We start from the raw sequence: 19,347 nt of genomic DNA, 5'->3' as shown, positions 1-19,347 counted from the left end.
CACTAAACTGGAAAATTTCATCACTAAATCCGTCATTGTCTGTTATTTTCACCTTTGGTTACTCCATGAATGTGGTCTTGCTTCCAGTTTTCTTTCACTTCGATTATCCATGCTTTCTTGTCTTTCCTGTTCTTAACTGTCCCCGTGAAAGGTTAACAGCAACAAATCAAATGCTGTTTGGTCCACTGAATTCCACCAGCAGATTTTTGCTGAGAAGCATCTCATTGCCTATATAGTAACATTACTGCCTCCTAAAAACATTGAACTACATAAATAAGGTAATCTCCTAGGTCTAGCCCTGTAGATCACATTTCTCAACATTCAGTTTTGTTTTGCCTCTATTTCATCCATTACCTTAGGTACGTGGATGAAAGGGGTATGGAGGGCTGTGGTCTGGGTATAGGTGGATGTGACTAGGCAGAAAACCAGCCTGGCACAGATTTGAGGACCAAAGGTTCTGTTTCTGTTCTGTAGGGCTCTATGACTCTATCTTCTATGCATATTATCCCCAAACACACTTATTGACATCCATAAATTGTACCGCCCTCGATCAATCAATATTTGTATCACTGGCACTTAGAAAACAATTAGTATATAACTCCCACAGCTACCTAGACTATTCTTCCTCCTCCCACCCTGTCTCCTGCAAAAATGCTATCCCTTTCTCTCAATTCCTCTGCCGCATCTGCTCTCAGGATGAGGCCTTTCATTGTAGGACAAAGGAGATGTCTTCCTTTTTTAAAGAAAGGGGCTTCCCTTCGTCCACTATCAACTCTGCCCTCCATTGCATCTCCCGTATTTCACACACCTCTGCCCTCACCCCATCCCCCTGCTAGCCCACCAGGGATAGAGTCCCCCTGGTCCTCACCTATCACCCTACCAGCCTACAGATCCAATGTATAATCCTCCGTAACTTCCGCCACCTCCTACGTGATCCCACTACCAACCACATCTTCCCCTCCCCCCCACACTCAGCTTTCCGCAGGGATCGCTCCCTATGCGACTCCCTTGTCCATTCATCCCCCCCATCCCTCCCCACGGACCTCCCTCCGGGCACTCATCCCTACAAACGGAAGAAGTGCTACACCTGCCCCCACACTTCTTCCCTCACCACCATCCCAGGCCCCAGACAGTCCTTTCAGGTGAGGCACCACTTCACCTGCGAGTCAACTGGGGTGATATACTGTATCTGGTGCTCCCGATGTGGCCATTGAAACATTGGGGAGACCCACCGCAGACTGGGAGACCGTTTCACCGTACACCGGCGCTCGGTCCTCCAGCAGTGGCGGGATCTCCCTGTGGCCACACACTTCAATTCCACAGACCACTCCCACTCCGACATGTCTGTCCATGGCCTCCTCTACCGTCAAGATGAGGCCACACGCAGGTTGATGGAGCAATACCTTATCTCCCGCCTAGGTAGCCTCCTTCCTGCCGGCATGAACATCCAACTCACTGACCTCTGTTGATACCCCTGCCCCCCACCCTTACCCCCATCCCTATCTATTATTTTAGTCTGGTTCTCTTTCTCTCTTTTTCCCCCCTCACTATAATCTCTCCCCCCAGCCCTACCTTTCTTTCTCTTTTATTTCCCATAATTCTCCACCTTCCCCCAGCCTATTTCCCTCCAGCCTATACTTCCCAGCTCTCTACTTTATCCCTCCCCTCACTTCTTATCCCCCCTCGACCATCCCATGTTACTTCACTCCTGATGAAGGGTTTCGGCCCGAAATGTCATTATTACCTCCTCCCATAGATGCTGTCTGGCTTACTGAGTTCTGCCAGCATTTTGTGTTTTTTAGTATATCACTGTTTTTTTTAGTATTACTTTTAATGTTTTGTACTTCTGTTTTAATTGTTTGATTAATTTGCTACTACTGTTGGAAAAGAGAATATTTGTTTCTATACCTCAAAATTGAACATTGGAGCAAATACATTTTCTTCCCCATCTTTTGCTCAGTGTTAAGTATGGGTTGACAAGAGTTCCGTTTTGTGAACCATTTGTAACCCAAACTGTTGAGTATTTAATATTTCAGTAGAATTTGAGTAATATTGTAAATATATTTTTTGATTAAGCATTCTTGTTTGTTTAACTAATTATAGGTTATATGTAAAAATTAAGTGAGTTGCATATATCATGAAGCTACCACATGATCCGTGTGTGCTTGCTTAAAGTTTAAATAAAATCAACAAAGTTAGATTCGCATTCCTGGCTTCTCTCTTCTTGTTTTCCTTACAATTAATGTAATGTTTTGGAGTTACAAAACATAATACAAACAGTTTTCAAGTCAGAAATACAGTGTACTAAATTCCCATGCTACAGAAATTGCCTGCAGTAATGGGCAAAAGTAGATCGTTGGTCTCCTGAAAGCTTGTTTGTATCTATTAGCTGTACATAAGTTGGATGATTGTAAGCTGCAGCAGACTTATAAACCAGCACCTGAGATAAATTGAATGAGAGATCTCAATACAAGTTCCCTTTAGCTAGTGTGATTGTATTGTGAGTACTGTTTAAATAATATCAGGAACATGTAGTTTGCAGAGCCTGCACTTACTTGGACAGCAATGTGTTCTTACTAGGTTACAGTATATTAAAATGAATGAATGTTATTGTCCTACAATTAAAGGACTTTATAGATTAAAAAAAAACTTGGCAATGGCAATTCAAATACCCTGATGTGTAAAAGATATTTATCTGTCAGGTTTGTCTTTTGCCTTCAGCAGGTGCATTAGTTCTGTAAATACAAGTGACTTGCAAATAATGCTGAAGTGCGTAATTTGAATATACACAGCAGACTTTGATATTGGATGTTAGGATTCTTATTAACTGACCAGGAAATGAACTGGTCTATATATGTAGATTGCTGGCCAGTGGTGTAGTGGCATCTGCACTGGCCTTTGAGGTGAATGGTCCCGGGTTTGAATCTGGCCGGCACCTTGCACGCTTTCCATCTGTGCTGGGTTGAGCATCGAGTTAGCAACTCAGCCTCAAAAAAACCCCAGAGAAATATAGAAGAAGTAACAAGGTTGCTGCCCGAAGCGCCACAAGGTGCAGAGAGGAATGACACATTTAGAAATGACAGTAATGTCACAGCTGCTCTGTATATTGCAATACATGAAGGTTCAATCAGAATATGCAAGCGTTTCTTATTGTTCGAAAGCATGAATCTGGTAGTTTGGTAGAAACATAGAGCTATTTAACTGGTACATACCACACTTGTACATACCACACTTGTACATACCACACTTCATATGTTGCTGTAGTTTGTGCTATTGATTCGGCCTGTATTTCAGTTATGGAGCATGCCAGAGTTTTCATCAAAACAGTGACCATACTAGTATAAAACAACAATGTTTTTATGTTGCCTAAATATTTAGAATTTTTTGAGAATTATGTTATTTTGAGCTTTCCAGTTGCATTTGTGGCTTTTAACTTAGTTTTGAATGTGTCCTAATATTGTTATGAGTGATGAACAGACCTGATGGACAATGGGGTGCAGAGTTAACCATTCCCAATCCCCCTCCTGAGAACTACGAACTGTTGCTGTTGTTATGCTGCTCATGACAGAGAGAGACACGAAACACAGGCACGAACATTCGCTACAGATGAGAGAGAGAGAGAGACTGTTGATTTATTATGACTGTTCCTGGATTATTTACATTTTCGCTGCAAGGACATTATGTTGCTTGTTAACATTCCTCGGTGGACTGCAGGAGTGGCTTGATTTGATGGACAGAGTCATTCAGAATTGATGGATAGCTGAGACCCCGTTAGTAGGGATAAAAGACAGGTCTGGAGAGACACCCTTCAGACACACCAGTGGACACTGATTGAGTGTTGGAACCCACAGAAAGGTGGGACTTTCGGAGACTGAATCAGGAGATCGGTCAGTAAAGCTCACAGTGTTACAGCAGGGCCAGTGGGGACTTGTGTGTGTGTCCACTCATGCCAGAGTGACGAGTCCACCACAGAAGAACGGTCTGGCTGAAGACCAGAGGGGTCATAACTGAATGACCACAATGATACGACGGATTAAGAAAGCAAAGGAAGGTTTGGCTGCTGTAGCTGTTACCTCTCGCTCGCTCTCTCTCTCCAACGATTACAACACAACAAGCATAACTACCTCAGCACTCATGAACTGTACTGAACTTTATACTTTTCTATGACAATTCATTTATCCCTAGACATCGATAGAGCTTGTTTATTATTGCTTATTATTATTCCTACACCTTTAGGTTTATTACTGCTAACTTGTGTTATATGTATATTTGCATTATTTGGTATTGTTTTGCTTATTTTATTAATAAACACTTTTGAATATAGTACCACCAGACTCCAACGGATACTTCTATCTTTGCTGGTCTGACACCCAGTTACGGGGTACGTAACAATATCATGAAAGAGTTACAACAAAATGGAATTTTTGAATTTACTTTTGTTTCATCATCATCATCCATCATGGAAATGAGCCGACTTGACCAGCTACATCATTGTCTGGTATGGGAATTGCAAGGGATCTGACTGCACGTCTCCACAAAGGATTGCGAGGACTGCTGAGGGAATCATTGGAGTCTCTCTTCCAATCATCAGAGATATTTATCAGGCGTGCTGCAAAGGAAGAGTTCTTTTGTCAGTAATCCCACCCATCCACCCAACAATCTCTTTGAACCTAGCCATCAGGAAGGAGAGACAGTAGCATTAGGACAAGAATTGCTAGAATGGAAACAGCTTCTATCTAGGTCATAAGACGACTGAACTCCTTGCCACATCATATATGAAACACGAGTAGTATTATATTACTTACTTTTTAACCTGTGAGGTAAATGCACCTTATTATTTGTTAATTTATTTGTGGTAATATTATTGCTGGGTGGTCGCTTTGCAGAACCTGCTCTTTTCTTGGCATAACGGTGCTGCAAAGAGAAGAGCCATCAGGACCATCACAGAGGCTGCTAAGTGAGCCTCCAGGTGTCTATGGATCAAGAGGTTGTGACTCATAGACCAATGCTGCTGGGACACAAGCCAGGACCTGGTTGACCTTGGCTGGGTCGCCTGGCCAAGGGTGATTGCAAGCTGACCATTAGCAAGTTTAATTAATTAAAAGATGATGGATGTATCTATCTTGTAATAGGTTGTAAAATTTCACGAGTGTTACTTTATCTATAATTTGGTTTGCTAAAAGACCATCAGCCACATGCTAGGAATCACTCAGCTGGATACTCCAGGATTATTTGGAAAAAAAAAGTCTCATAATCTATATGGACTTTGACAGAAAGGCAGGTACCACAATTTCTGAAGGATGCAATTCATTCTTTTTTCAGTTGAGGACTGCATTATGACACATGCCAAAATGAAACATTAGGTCAGCATTTGTACTTTTTTCAATTATTTATTACAATCCAAACCTTGAAAATGTGCTAACACAGAAAAATATTCTCCGTTGATGCTGGCTAAGTGTGGCACATTGTCAAGCATGGTTGTTGGGTTTGTATGTCAATTATTGAATGCATGAATCCTTAAATGCCAAATCTCAAATCCAGTTAGTACTGTTCAATGAACGAAGGTCTTAGAATGGAGGTTGCAATATTTAGTCCAATTGATAAGCAATGCTACTTTTTTTAAAATCCAATCCAAGTGTGTGACAAGGTTAATAGTACTGCTCCCTCACTGCTCTAGCAACCCACTATATCTCCTGTCTGTGTGCAGTATGCACATTATCACTGTATGAGATTCCTCTGGTATTATTTTATATATCCCAAAGATATGTTTAAACAGCCACCAAAAAATTGCTTCAAGCATTTAGGTGGAAACTGCAAAGTGTTAAAAGGAAAATGGGGAAAATAAAATGGGTTTGTGTAACTGTCTAGACTGATGGTTGGCATGGAAATGAAGATAAACACGTAAGCCTTTCTGAGCCAGCCCACCCTCATTCCTTTGGTACTACCTTTGACAATTTGGAATAAACTAGATTTTGGTACATGAAAAACTTTTTTTTGGATTGATTAATGAAGTAGTAATAGGATCTCTTAGATCTGTAATTTAATAACAGCAGAGAAGAGGAAAGAAGAGGTTGATGTTGGGTTGAAATGACCTGTAATCTTAAATTAGCCACCCTATTTTTTTCAGTATTCAGTCTAAACAAGTTCTGAAATGTGTGCATTAGGCGTTTTTCAACTGGAAAGAAGTTTATAGATGTTTTGGGAGTTTTAAAGGGTTGAGGTAATTTAGATGACAAGCTGCATTCAGAACAGTGGAAGTGCAGTTGCAGTCTGTATTTGAAATGGTTTGTGGCATAAACTCATAACTAATACCGTGAAAGTAGGGCAGCATCACTAGTATGGAAGAATTCTAGGCTATATACTGACTTCAGAGTACTACAGTATCAAACAAATTAAACTAATCATTCATCTATTTTTGGTATGATTGTTTGGCACAGCAGATGTTATTTAACACTGGATGCAATTTTGCTTGTGACTGACCATTCTGAACATGCTTCTGTGAACCCATGAAAGAACTATCAAAGTTGGCTTCTTCATCTTGGCGCTTTTGTCACAGTCCTGCAAATGATGCCTTAGTATGTCAGACATGTTTTGAAAATTTCTATGGAATTCAATTGTACCACCCACTGAGTATATTGTACTCAACTGACAATCTGCAACCCGAAATAGAAAATAATTTTTCCTTATTCACAAACACCATTTTCTGTTATTTTGACAGTTATTTTAAATAAGATTTCTGATCCACTTGGTAGAGGAAACAGCTTTGTCCTTGATCCAAAGTAAATTGGGGAATTGGAATTAGTTTATTATTGGCATATCTATTGAGATACAGTGAGAAGCTTGTCTTGTATACTGTTCATACAGATCAAATTATTCCATAATGTATTGAGGTAAAACAAATTAAACAGCAGCAATGCAGAATAAAATGCAACAACTACTAAGAATATGCAGTGCACATAAACAAGCAGGTTGAACGTCATTGTACAATGGAACATACAGTGAAGTGCGTAGTTGCCTCTACAACCATCCTAGTCTAAGGATATGCTGAAGGCATCCCACAAATGTCACCATTCTTCCAGCGCCAACATAGCATGCCCACAGCTTACTGAACTGAATCCATATGTCTTTGGAATGTGGGGGAAACAAACCGGAGAATGTACAAATTCTACAGACAGCAATGGGAATTGAACCCTGATCTTCCAATGATTGGGATCTTCCAATCACTACACCAATTGCTAAACTATCATGCCATTTATGTGTCAGAAATGGGGCAGTATGTATTACAATCTCAGCACCAAATATTGAGTTTAACTTGCAGCAGAACAAAATTTATGAATGACATTATTGAAATTAACATTTTATTTGGTTTAAACTTTAAATACACTGAGGAGAATCTAAAGGCAGATGTCTAGTTTTCATGCATTACTAATCTTAGCTTTAAAAGTTTATCCGTTATAACATTCAGTATATAGTGTTCACAGTGCCATTAATTTATAGTGATTGGCCAAATGAAATTGATGTTACTGTGTGTGGAAAAGTTACATTATTGATAGAAGTGATATTTCATTGGCCTTGATTAATAATCCAATCTTGATATTAATTTTAAAATAAAGATAATTGTGTTGTTGCATGTGTCAGACCCCTGCTCCTTAGAAATTAGGAGAAGAAAATTTACACCAGTGTTTTCCAACACAGCCTAATAAAACTATTTAAAACTCTTTAGCTGATGAAGGATATCCACAATCCAGGCCTCCTCTCTGCTTTTGAAGTCCAATGATGTTGATGCATGATGCATTAAATCTGCAGTCCAACCCCTACACTATGCTTGAAGGCCAGCAAGCAGGTGTCATGGTTGCTAATCAATTGGTGCCTTTGGAATTTGGGGTCCGGTCATCAACTCGTCCAATGTGTGGGTGGATGGGAAGGGAGATGAGTTTTTGAAGTGGTGGTGTTGCTTGTGTGTTCTTTGTTGTTCTGAGCATTGTGGGCATGTAATGTTGGCACCGGGATGTATGGTGATACTTTCAGGCTGCTCTCAGTGCATTCCTAGTTGTGTTGGTTGTTAATGCAAATGACAGTTTCATTGTATGTCTCAATGTACGTGTGATAAATCTGAAATATGCATCTTTTTTGCCATGAAGATATGTGGGGCATTTGTCTGATAAATGATAATATATTGAAGAAGCCATTTACCAGCAGCAAAGCAAATACCGGTATATGGCAAGTGGTTGGTTATGATGAGTAGCAGCATTATAATGGCATCAGTAATTGTGTTCATGGGAAATTCAGTTTGAGAGAAAAATTATAAACAAGCTGCTTACTAAGGTTTAGCTTCATTGTAGCATGGATGTAGTGAGTGGGGCCCAGCCTTGCAGGGTTTCATGTTTCGTCTCAATTGCTTGAGCAATATGATATCCATACATTCTTTAAATTGAGATATATGCATAAACTGTGCTAAATAATGGTTTTAAATCTATTGGTGAATAAGTGTGTACTTAGTTTTGTACAAAGGTTTTGTACAAAATAAATTAATTCTCAAAGAACTTGTATGTCACCATATGCAACACAGATTTGTTTTCTTGCGGGCATGCTCAGTGTTGTTAAAATTCTGTATATCAGAGTTGTAGGATTATACAACTGATTAGATAGGTTTAAATTAAATTAATTTATTTATTAAGCGATACTGTGCAGAACAGGCTCTTCCAGCCTAGCAAGTCATGCTGCCTAGCAACCCATCAATTTAACCCTAGTCTAATCAAAGGACTATTTATAATGACCTACTAACCAGTACATCTTTGGACTGTGGGAGAAACTGGAGCACCCAGAGGAAACCCAAGTCTCTAACGTGATCCCCTTCTATTCAGAGGCTGTGCCCCCGGTCATAAACATTCCCACTATAGGAAACATCCTCTCCATATCATTCAATCCACTTTATCCAAGCCTTTCAATATTTCAGTAGGTTTGAATGAGATTCCCTGCATTGTGTACAGCCCCAGAACCATCAAATGCTCCTCATACATTAACCCTTTCATTCCCCAGGTTAATTTTCACAAACCTCTTTGGACCCCTTCCAATATCAGCTTATCTTTTCTTAGAAATGGGACCCAAAACTGTTTACAGTACTCCAAATATTGTTTGACTCAACCTGAAAAGATAACTTTTAGGGAATCATACACCAGGACTCCCAAGTCCCTATGTACCTCCAATTTCTGAATTTGTTCATCATTTAGAAAATAGTCTATGTTTTTATCCTTCTACCAATGTTCATGACATTAGACCTCCCTATACTGTATTCCATCTGCCACTTCTTTGCCCATTCTCCCAATCTGTCCAAGTCCTTATGAAAAATCTTGTTTCCTCAACACTATCTGCCCCTTCATCTATCTGATACAGTATCATCTGCAAAGTTGGCCATAAAGCTATCAATTCTGTCGTCCAGATGATTAGCATATGTTAAGAAGTGAACTCAATACTGAACCCTGCAGAATATCACTAGTCACTGGCAGCCAACCAGAAAAGGCCCTACTTATTCCTATTCATTGCTTTCCTTCTACCAGTCTGCCAATGTTCATAATGGCATTATTCCTGTAATACCTTCTGAAAATCCAAGTAAGCTGACTCCCCTTTGTCTATTCTGCCTGTTATTTCCTCAAAGAATTCCAGCAGATTAGTCAGGCAAGATTTCCCCTTAAGACGACCATGCTGACTTCTGTCTCTTTTTTTTGTGTGCCACCAAGTATTCCAAAAACTCATCTTTAATAATGGACTCACAATCTTGCCTACCATTGAAGTCAGGCTAACTGGCCTATAACTTACAGTCTTTTTTTCCTTCCTCACGTCTTAAAGAGTGGAGTTACAATTTTCCAGTCCTCCACAGTCTTTCAAGAATCTTGTCTTTCTCGAAAGATCATTACTAATGCCCCTACAATCTCTCAAACTACCTCTTTTAGAACCCTGGGTTGTAATCCTTCTTGTCCAGGTTATCTTCTTTCTACTTTCAGCTTCCTAAGTACCTTCTTAGTAATGGTGACTGCACTTCTACCCCCGACATCTAGAATTTCTGGTGTGCTGCTTATTCTTCCACAGTGAAGACTGATGCAAAAGGCTTTCAGTTCATCTACCATTTCTCAGTTCTTGACTGCTGTCTCTCTAGCAACATTTTCCAGTGGTCCAATATCCATGCTTGCTTCATATATAGCTTTTGTATAGCTGAAAAAAAACTTTTCGTTATCCTCTTTCGTATTGGCTAGCTTACTTTCATATTTCATCTTTTCTCTCCTTATTGCTTTTTTAGTTGCTTCCTGTTTTTTTAAAAGCTTCCCAATCCTTTAGCTTTCCATGAATTTTTGCTATATCGTATGCTGGTATAAGTATAATGGGCCCTTGTTGTTCTTACTTTAATAACTGTTTGCTTAAATTAACACTCTTAAATACAGTTGGCCCTCCTTATCCGCAAATTCAACCAACTGTGAATCGCGAAAACACGGAAGTACTCTTCCAGCACTTATTGTTCGAGCATGTACGGACTTTTTTTTCTTGTCATTATTCCCTAAACAATGCCGTATAACAACTATTTTACATAGCATTTGCATTGTATTAGGTATTATAAATAATCTAGAGATGATTTAAAGTATATGGGAGGATGTGCGTGGGTTATTGTGGATTGGGATCGAAAAAAAATCGGAAGTTCTCTTAGTAAGTCGGAACAGGTACATCTGGTATTATTAAGCGTCAGTTAGTCAAACGTTTATCTTAGTATATAGTATATATTTTACCTTCCCATGCATATAAAACACTTAAGAACGTATATTTCAGCTCTGGGCTCGGGAACCGTTTCCAAGTGCGAGCCAGTGACAGACCGCTTTCAAGTGCGCTCTCCATCTGTGGCGGGTTGATGTGGAGGATCAAAAACTCAAAACCCCAAAACCCAATAATTAAACCACTGCATTGCTTAGTAATAATTGTAGCTTTCATCAGGGCAGGGCGTTTCTCACGTTATCCTTTAAAATTATTCCGATCGTTGACCGACTGTAGCCTAACACTTTTCCAATGACTGATGGCGTTTCACCTATTTCCGATCGCTTTATTATTTCCACTTCATTTTCAATCGTGATCGTGATTATTTTCGTGAACAGAAACACTGCGCATTCAGAGCACTGGCACTGGGTCCTAATGTCCATCGCACTGAGACAGGTTAAATAAGGTCTGGGGTTCCGCGTGGTCTTAAGATCCACCGCATTGAGACAGGTTGAATAAGGGACTTGAGCATCCGTGAATTTTGGTATCTGCGAGGGGTCCCGGCACCAATCCCTCGCGGATAAGGAGGGCAGACTGTATACTTTTTTATAATTGTATGCCGTGTACAATCTGTTATTTCTTGTCAACGGGCAATTGCTGGGGGGCAGTAAATCATACAGCATTCTCACAAACTGGGGTTTGGGTGGATGAGACATTCCAACCTCACAGATTTGGTGGGACCAAAGTTACACCCTATATGTATGAAGGCTCAGAAGGTGGGTTTCTTGCCTCGGAGACCTGTGGCTGTAAGCAAGGAGCTAATGAACGCCATTTCCAGAGATGCCCAGTGAAAAGGGGTTTCATAAGTAATTAAAAATAATTGTTCAGCATGATTGAACTAATGATATTAGGTAAATCTTAATGAAGTGTAAGAGTTTTCTTTTTAGTCAATAAATAATCATTAAATGATCCATTTTTTTCATTTGTGTGGTGCATTGATAAAGGAGTAACGATGAAATCAGAAGATTAAAAAAATGTTTTCAGGAAAGATGTAAATGATATAAACCATTGTTGGGTTGGATAAGTGAATTGCCCAAACACAGGCAAGACTAGAAGGTTAAGGCACAAGGGATCCATGGTGTTGGCAAACTGGATTTAAAATTGACTTGGTGACAGAAGATAAGAATGTAGTGGCTGGACGGTGTTTTTCTGACTGCAAGTTTATAGTCAGGGGTATTCTGGGATAATTGTCATTTTTAATAACTTAAGAAAATATGGATTGTGCTGATGACACTAAAATTGTAGAATAATAAAAAGCGAGGATGGCTGTGAAAGGATACAGAGGGACTTGAATCAGTTGAAAGTTGGGCAGAGCAGTGGCAGATGGAACTGAATTCATTTCAGACAAGCGTGAGGTAATGTAGTTTGGGATACTACATTCTAACAGGATATTTACAGTAAATGGCAGGACCTCTGAAGTGTTGATGGACAGAGGATGTTGGGGTACAAAAATATTGAGTGCATGTATCTAGCTAGGGTGCCTAAGAGTGTTGCACAGTACTTTATTTGTCAATGTGGAGTGGAGAATGAGTTTGTAAGTCTGGAAGGAGCGAAGGATGTCAGGAATGGTGAAGGTGGAGTGCTACGGGAGGGGTGTGGTACAGGTATCAGAGGAGGAATGCTGGGGCGTGGTTGGTGTGGGTGTAGACACACCAAGCCTTGAGGCACCAGGCAAGGTCATTTAATTCAAAACAATTGGTTTATTGATCTTTACAGAATGTCTCTCTGGTGCTTCTCACTCCCCCCCCCCCCCCCCCTTGCCCTTTTCCCAACCATGATTACCCTCTCCCTGCTCCCTTCCCACTCCGTTTACAATAGAGAACCATATCAGAATCAGGTTTATCATCACTCAGGTATGTCATGAAGTTTGTTTATTTGGCAGTAGTACAGTAGTACATAAAATTTCAATGCTATCATGCAAAAGTCTTAGGCACCCTAGTTCTATCTATTGATTATTTCAGTTATTCTTGCTGAAATACAGGAAACTGAGGAGTGATTTTAAGGATTTGTAAAATTTGAAGGGGTGTAGATAGGGGAGTTGGAATATTTTTCCTTGGGTGGAAGGGAAAAATTAAGAGATTAGAAGAGCAAGTTTTTCCACGTAGATGGAATGATCTGCCAAGGAAGTGGGAAATGCAAATACAAATACAGTGTTCAAAGGTATATGGATAGGTACATTGGTAGAAAAGGAGTAGGGAGACATGGGCTTAATGTGGGAAGATGTGAGTAATATAGATTACAATTGACATAAATAAGTTGAGCTGGAAGGGTCTTTTTCTGTGCTATCAAGCTTTATAACTCTAAGAACAATAGGGAAAAATTTGATTAAATATTCTTGTAATAGAATAAAAATTACGGAGCCAGTAAATTATATGATCTATGTTGCCTCAAGTGTAAAAATACTAAACCACAGCACAATGATGTAAGAGGAAGCATGGTAGCTGTACTGTGCAGGAAACCACATGATAACCTACTGAGATACTGTCTGGTGTAAGGTCCCTTGCAAGTTTAAAATGTGTTAAAATGGAAGATCTTATTTGTATAATAGAATTTGGAAATGTAGTTATATTCTTTGAGTGAATTAATATCTGATTAGTGGTTTCTTTCAAATAATTGCTTATAGCATATTAGAAATCATAGTGTTACCTAACAGCTGTAAAATCTTGATTGTTGCATTGTCCTTAAAGCATCATTGTTGTATTCATTTTTGGAGATTTTGAGAGTTGTTGATAAAGACAATAATTTTAATCCTTCCCAGTTACCACACACAAGTTGCAGTTGTTTCACTCTCTTAAATTGGTACGTTTATTGTGGGGAAGATGGGCTCACAGCATTACTTGGTAGGAAGTTCTGGGATAATGACTTAGTACGATGAAGGGGTGTCAGTATGTTTTCAAATCAGAATTTTGCACAGCATGTAGAGAAGCTTCAGGTTATGGTGGTTCCCCCAAGTACACAAGTGTGAGAAGGCACTGATTTGCGATGTCCTTTCAGAGTAGCCCATGCAAGTAACTGTAGTGCATAGTGTGGATTATGCACACTGCAGCCGTACACTTGTGATGGAGGGAATGAATGTTTTCTGTGGTGAATCGATTCAGGGACTGCATTGTCTATTGTTGTCAAGATTGTTGAGTGTTGTTGGAGCAGCACTCATTCAGGTGACTGTTCTTTACTCTTTCTGACTTGTGCCATGTAGATGGTGAAAGAATTAAAGATGTAAGCAGCTATAATTCACTACAGCATACCCAACCTCTAAACTTTTGCTGCAACCATGGTATTTAGGTGTTGGGTGACGTTAAGTTTCTATTAATGGTAAACCACCAGGATGTTTGACAGTGGGAGGTTCATTGTGGTTAACAGTTATGTCTTCTTGCTGCAATTGGTCATTGCCTTGCAGTGTTACTTGCCAGTTATTAGCCATTTCTTTCCCTAAATTTTGCTGTATGAATGAGTGGACTCTTTCAATGGCTGAGATGGGGTGGGGGTGTGGTTTGTTGGTTGATGATTTGAGTTGACCACTAAGCAATCATTAGTAAACACTTCCAACTTTTGACTTTCTGATCAAAAGAATGTTATTGAGGAAGGAACCAAAATGATTGAATGAAAGAAGCTGCCCTAAGGAGCTATAGCAATGATTTTATAAGGCTGCATTGGTTGACTTTCAACAACAATATTCATCTTACTTTCTGCAAAGCAAGAGTTCAACCACAGGGGTATTTTCCCCTTAATATCTTTTGATTTCAGTTTACTATGATTTATGACGTTCACACCCAACCTCTGGAAATCATGGTCTTTGAAGCAAATATTGAAGAATTTAAGGTCTATCCATTTCTACCTTTGTTGTCAACTCCATTGGTTTGGTAATGCTGGTGAAGAAGGATGTAGGTGATGTAGGTGTTTAGCACATAGTCATATTCTTGGAATTACTGACTTAGGCAATTATTAGGCTTGATTAACTTATTTGTGGGACAGTTCCCCTGTTTTAAAGAACAGTCCCCAGCTCTAAATTTTAGTTCTCCGTCCTTGGGGAAAATACTCTTTGCCCTATCTGTATCTCTCATGATTTCCCATGCACAAAGTTGTGCTATCTCCAATTAGACCTTACCTATTTAAATGTTGATAGACCCTGTTGTTGGACGTGCTGACTTGTAGCTTCTGGCTTGTCTTTACTGCCTTTCTTGTATATGGTACAGCATTAGAGACTTCTCAGTCTTCTGCAACTTTAAAATCTGCTACTAAAGATGGACCAAACATTGACAAGAGTGTAGTGTTTTCATTCAGGTGTAAAAACTCTGAACTAAACACTGAGGTAAACCGTAGTCAATGAGGCACAATCGCAGTAAGATTAACCATTTACTGTTCACTCTTCCACATTAATGTATGCTGAAAACTGTTGATAAAACAATACAAAATATATACAGTATTTGTTTCCTTCTTGGCATCACATTTACATCATAAATACTTGTAAAAGTAAAACTACAACAAACTATATTACATTAAAGTACAACATACAGTCAGAATCTACCTACGCCATCAACTGGCTTTAAATATACTTCGCACAAACTATCCAGTAACGCTTTCAATAGCACAAGAATATAAAATTTATCAACCGTCATTACTTCTAACAGAATCAGCGTTAACATTTTTACTTCAACATATCGATTATCTCATAAACTTAAGGCGTTGCTTCTATGATGTTTCTTAGTTTTAATAAAAACTTTTCTCGCGCTGATCCGGCACACACAAGCCCCCTCCTTCCTGTTTCTCCAAACTGGTATTTTCCCACAAGACGTGGCAAAACCGGGTGTGACATCATCGCATGCCGCGATACATCACAGACGGTGAATTTACTTTCAACAACCTTAACGTTAACTAGAAAATAATTACAAACGAATTACTAAAGCGAAAATGTAATAAAGCTAAACAAATGCCTTAAGGGCAGCGCAAAGAGCATCTACAATTTCTGTAGTGTTTGAGAGGAGGATTTTGGAAAGTTGATTGAGCAGAAAATTATTTTGCTCCATTTGAATTTAATGCTTTAGATTGATACCACATGGTCCATTTTTTGTTTGAATGTAGTAGTTGTGGTACAATTGGTCCATTGCTGAGTACAGCCAAAAGTAAATCAAAGGAAGTAGGTGTGGTCTCTCAAAAAAAAACTGGCTGTAAGATTGGCAGAGTTTTCTGGGCAATCTTGATTTTTTTATGGCTATTAGTAAAACTATTTGTTTTCTGAGTTCCAGGTTATGAAATTCCCACAGATTTTGTAGTGATATTTCAACTCTGGTCTCAGGATCGTTAGTCCATATGTCAAGTTTAATGGTCCAATAATTAGTGTGCTACTACCATTTTGACCCTGTTGTAGTTAAATATGAACTTAATACCATACAATGTGCAATGTGAATGATATTTCATTTTTGATTTATGATTTTTGAATTTTCTTGAAAACGTTATTTTTTTTCTCTTTTAGGATTAGTCAAGAATTTGAATCTTGCAAAATATCTATGGAGTGAGTGTAGAGTCAGCTGCCAGAACAGTGAAGACTTTTAAAACTTAATATACTACTCCTGATTTTATAAGGTATGTTGAAAACTGCATTTAATTATATGTATTAAGCAACAGGAAAAGAACAAATTTCAGAAATTACTACTCACATGTGTGTAAGAGTTAACTTCATTTGTGTTCTATTTTTAATCAAAGGTTTATTTTATTGTCAAAATATGCATGTGTACTTAGGGGGAGCCACCATAACCTGAAGCTTCTCTACATGCTGCGCAAAATTCTGATTTGAAAACATTCCCACTTTGAGGGAATAAGTGGAGGTGAGCAATAAACAAGTGCATGGTTGGGAGGGACATCCCAAAAAATAGAAGAACTCACAGACCTTCCTATCTCATGCAGAGGACAGAAGATCCAGAACTTTAGGATTTGTTCTTGTCACTGTTCTTTGCGAGTGAGGAGGTCGGTAGTTGTTATTGTGGCTGTTTTTCTTGTGGGGTAGGAGGATTTAGAGGTTTGCGAGTTTTGTTTCTTTTCTTTTTCATGCTGGGGAGGGACTTGATGTCTTTTCTTTCATCAACACCCATGGTCTTTCTGTATTTAATGATGATGTGGAGTTGACAAATATCAGACTGAGCAGTATTAAAGAGCATTTGTTAATTACCATGAATACTGGAAATCTAAAAATATAGAAAATGCTGGAATGGATGGATAAGGTAGCATCTGTGGATGTGACCTTTCATTGCATTACAAACATAAATTAGTATGTCCAGATTGCTTGTGCTGCTCCCCTTAATCTTGAGAACAAATCTGGGCTGAAACCACCTTCAACATGAGAAAATTTGCAGATGCTGGAAATCCAAAGCAACCCATACACAACACTGGAGGAAATCAGCAGATCAGGCAGGACCTGAAGAAGGGTCTTGGCCCAAAACGTCAACTGCTTCCTCTGTTCCAAAGATGCCGCCTGACCTGCTGTGTTCCTCCAGCATTTTGTGCGGGTTGCTTTGAAACTTTCATCTCTTGGTCAGACTTCAGACAGTGTGTGTTATGAATGCAATCGGGTGAGATTGGATTTTGCCATTCCAGGTAATAAATGATCTTTCAGCTAGGTCACCCATACAGCCACCTGTTTAGATGCATGCATACGTCAACCATATTGCAGATAATAAAGTAGACGTAATGGAATGGTAGAGCAGACTTGATGGGCTGAATGGCCTAATTCTTGTATTATGTCTTATGATCCTAAAACTGCTTCTTGCATCCCAGATACTGCATGAATGTGATAATATTTGCTGCATTTTCTCTTTTGATTTGCATTAAGCTAAATGTCACAGAAATTTAAGCATATTTAATTATATTGATAGCACAATTGAAGTACTGAAGAAAATCTTGTTAGAATGTGAAAATGTAATCATCCTCATTGATAATCTGTATTTAATCATTTTTGTGAAGTATGAAAGCTTATTGAGTTACTCAAGTAGCTGGTGTGCATTTATGCCTCGCAGGCCGTGCTTCTTTAATTGAATTTTGTTATTATCACCTTTTGCCTAATGTAGAGAGATGTCTATAATGATTGACAATAATTCAAGCGGTGGATTTGTATCGATATTCTGTATTGGTGTAGTATTCATACTTGTTATGTGATTTTGTTCATGAAATAAGATTTCTTTTGTATTAAACTGTCAAATTTATTTAAAAGAAGTTTACAGTTAATGACATTTAAATTGAACAGCTTTGATAGATCTATTTTGTGTTGTTTGACAGAGTATTTGTATGACCTATACTAATTTTTTGAAAGATGGATGTTAAATAGTCATAATTATGTTATGACCACCTTTCACAGCTTACAATTTAAGCAAGATGCCTGTGTAAGCTTATTTTCTCTGTTATTCATTTAGCTAATTTCTCAGCAATATTTTTGTTTTACCGTAAATTCTGGCACCACAAAAGATAATTGTGTTTGGAATAATAATTTGTCTGTTAATCTGTTTAGAACCATAGAACATTACAGCACAGAAACAAGCCTTTTGGCCCTTCTTGGCTGTGCCGAACCATTTTTCTGCCCAGTCCCACTGACCTGCACCTGGACCATATCCCTCCATACCCCTCTCATCCATGTACCTGTCCAAGTTTTTCTTAAATGTTAAAAGTGAGCCCGCATTTACCACTTCATCTGGCAGCTCATTCCACACTCCCACCACTCTCTGTTTTAAAAAAAAACAAAAAACCCATGTTCCCTTTAAACTTTTCCCCCTTCACCCTTAACCCATGTTCTCTGGTTTTTTTCTCCCCTAGCCTCAGTGGAAAAAGCCTGCTTGCATTCACTTTATCTATACCCATCATCATTTTATATACCTCCATCAAATCTCCCCTCATTCTTCTATGCTTCAGGGAATAAAGTTCTAACCTATTCAACCTTTCTCTGTAACTCAGTTTCTCAAGTCCCGGCAACATCCTTGTAAACCTTCTCTGCACTCTTTCAACCTTATTAATATCCTTCCTGTAATTCAATGTCCAAAATTGCACACAGTGCTCCAAACACGAGGAAATCTGCAGATGCTGGAAATCCAAGCAACACACACAAAATGCTGGTGGAACGCAGCAGGCCAGGCAGCATCTATAGGGAGAGGCACTGTCAACGTTTCGGGCCGAGACCCTTCATCAGGACTAACTGAAAGGAAAGATAGTAAGAGATTTGAAAGTACTCCAAATTTGGCCTCACCAATGCCTTATACAACCTCACCATAACATTCCAACTCTTATACTCAATACTTTGATTTATAAAGGCCAATGTACCAAAAGCTCTCTTTACTACCCTATCTACCTGTGACACCACTTTTAGGGAATTTTGTATCTGTATTCCCAGATCCCTCTGTTCTACTGCACTCCTCAGTGCCCTACCATTTACCGTAGATTCCGGATTTAAAGCCGCTACTTTTTTCCCACATTTTGAACAGCTTTGAACTCTGCGGCCTTTAATACGGAGCGGCTAATGCATTATTTTTTTCATGCCGCCAAAAACATTTTGCCTCGTAACAGTAGACCAAT

The 19,347-nt window shown here is 39.0% G+C and overlaps 1 protein-coding gene across 4 annotated transcripts in view; it reads left to right on the top strand.

Annotated features, from left to right (window-relative positions):
* ccser2a (coiled-coil serine-rich protein 2a) overlaps positions 1-19,347 on the top strand; it is a 636,731-nt gene that overhangs the window by 23,236 nt on the left and 594,148 nt on the right. For 3 of the 4 annotated variants that reach the window (XM_073025313.1, XM_073025316.1, XM_073025315.1), the window contains exon 2: positions 16,268-16,377. The exons of the other annotated variant lie outside the window; for it this stretch is intronic. The gene's annotated coding sequence lies outside the window, so the exon portion shown is untranslated. The remainder of the gene's footprint in view (positions 1-16,267; positions 16,378-19,347) is intronic. 4 annotated transcript variants of the gene reach the window in all.

This window comes from Hemitrygon akajei, chromosome 21 (genome assembly GCF_048418815.1).
Source record: "Hemitrygon akajei chromosome 21, sHemAka1.3, whole genome shotgun sequence".
NCBI classification, from domain to species: Eukaryota; Metazoa; Chordata; class Chondrichthyes; order Myliobatiformes; family Dasyatidae; genus Hemitrygon; species Hemitrygon akajei.
This window is presented reverse-complemented; position numbering and strand designations above follow the sequence as displayed.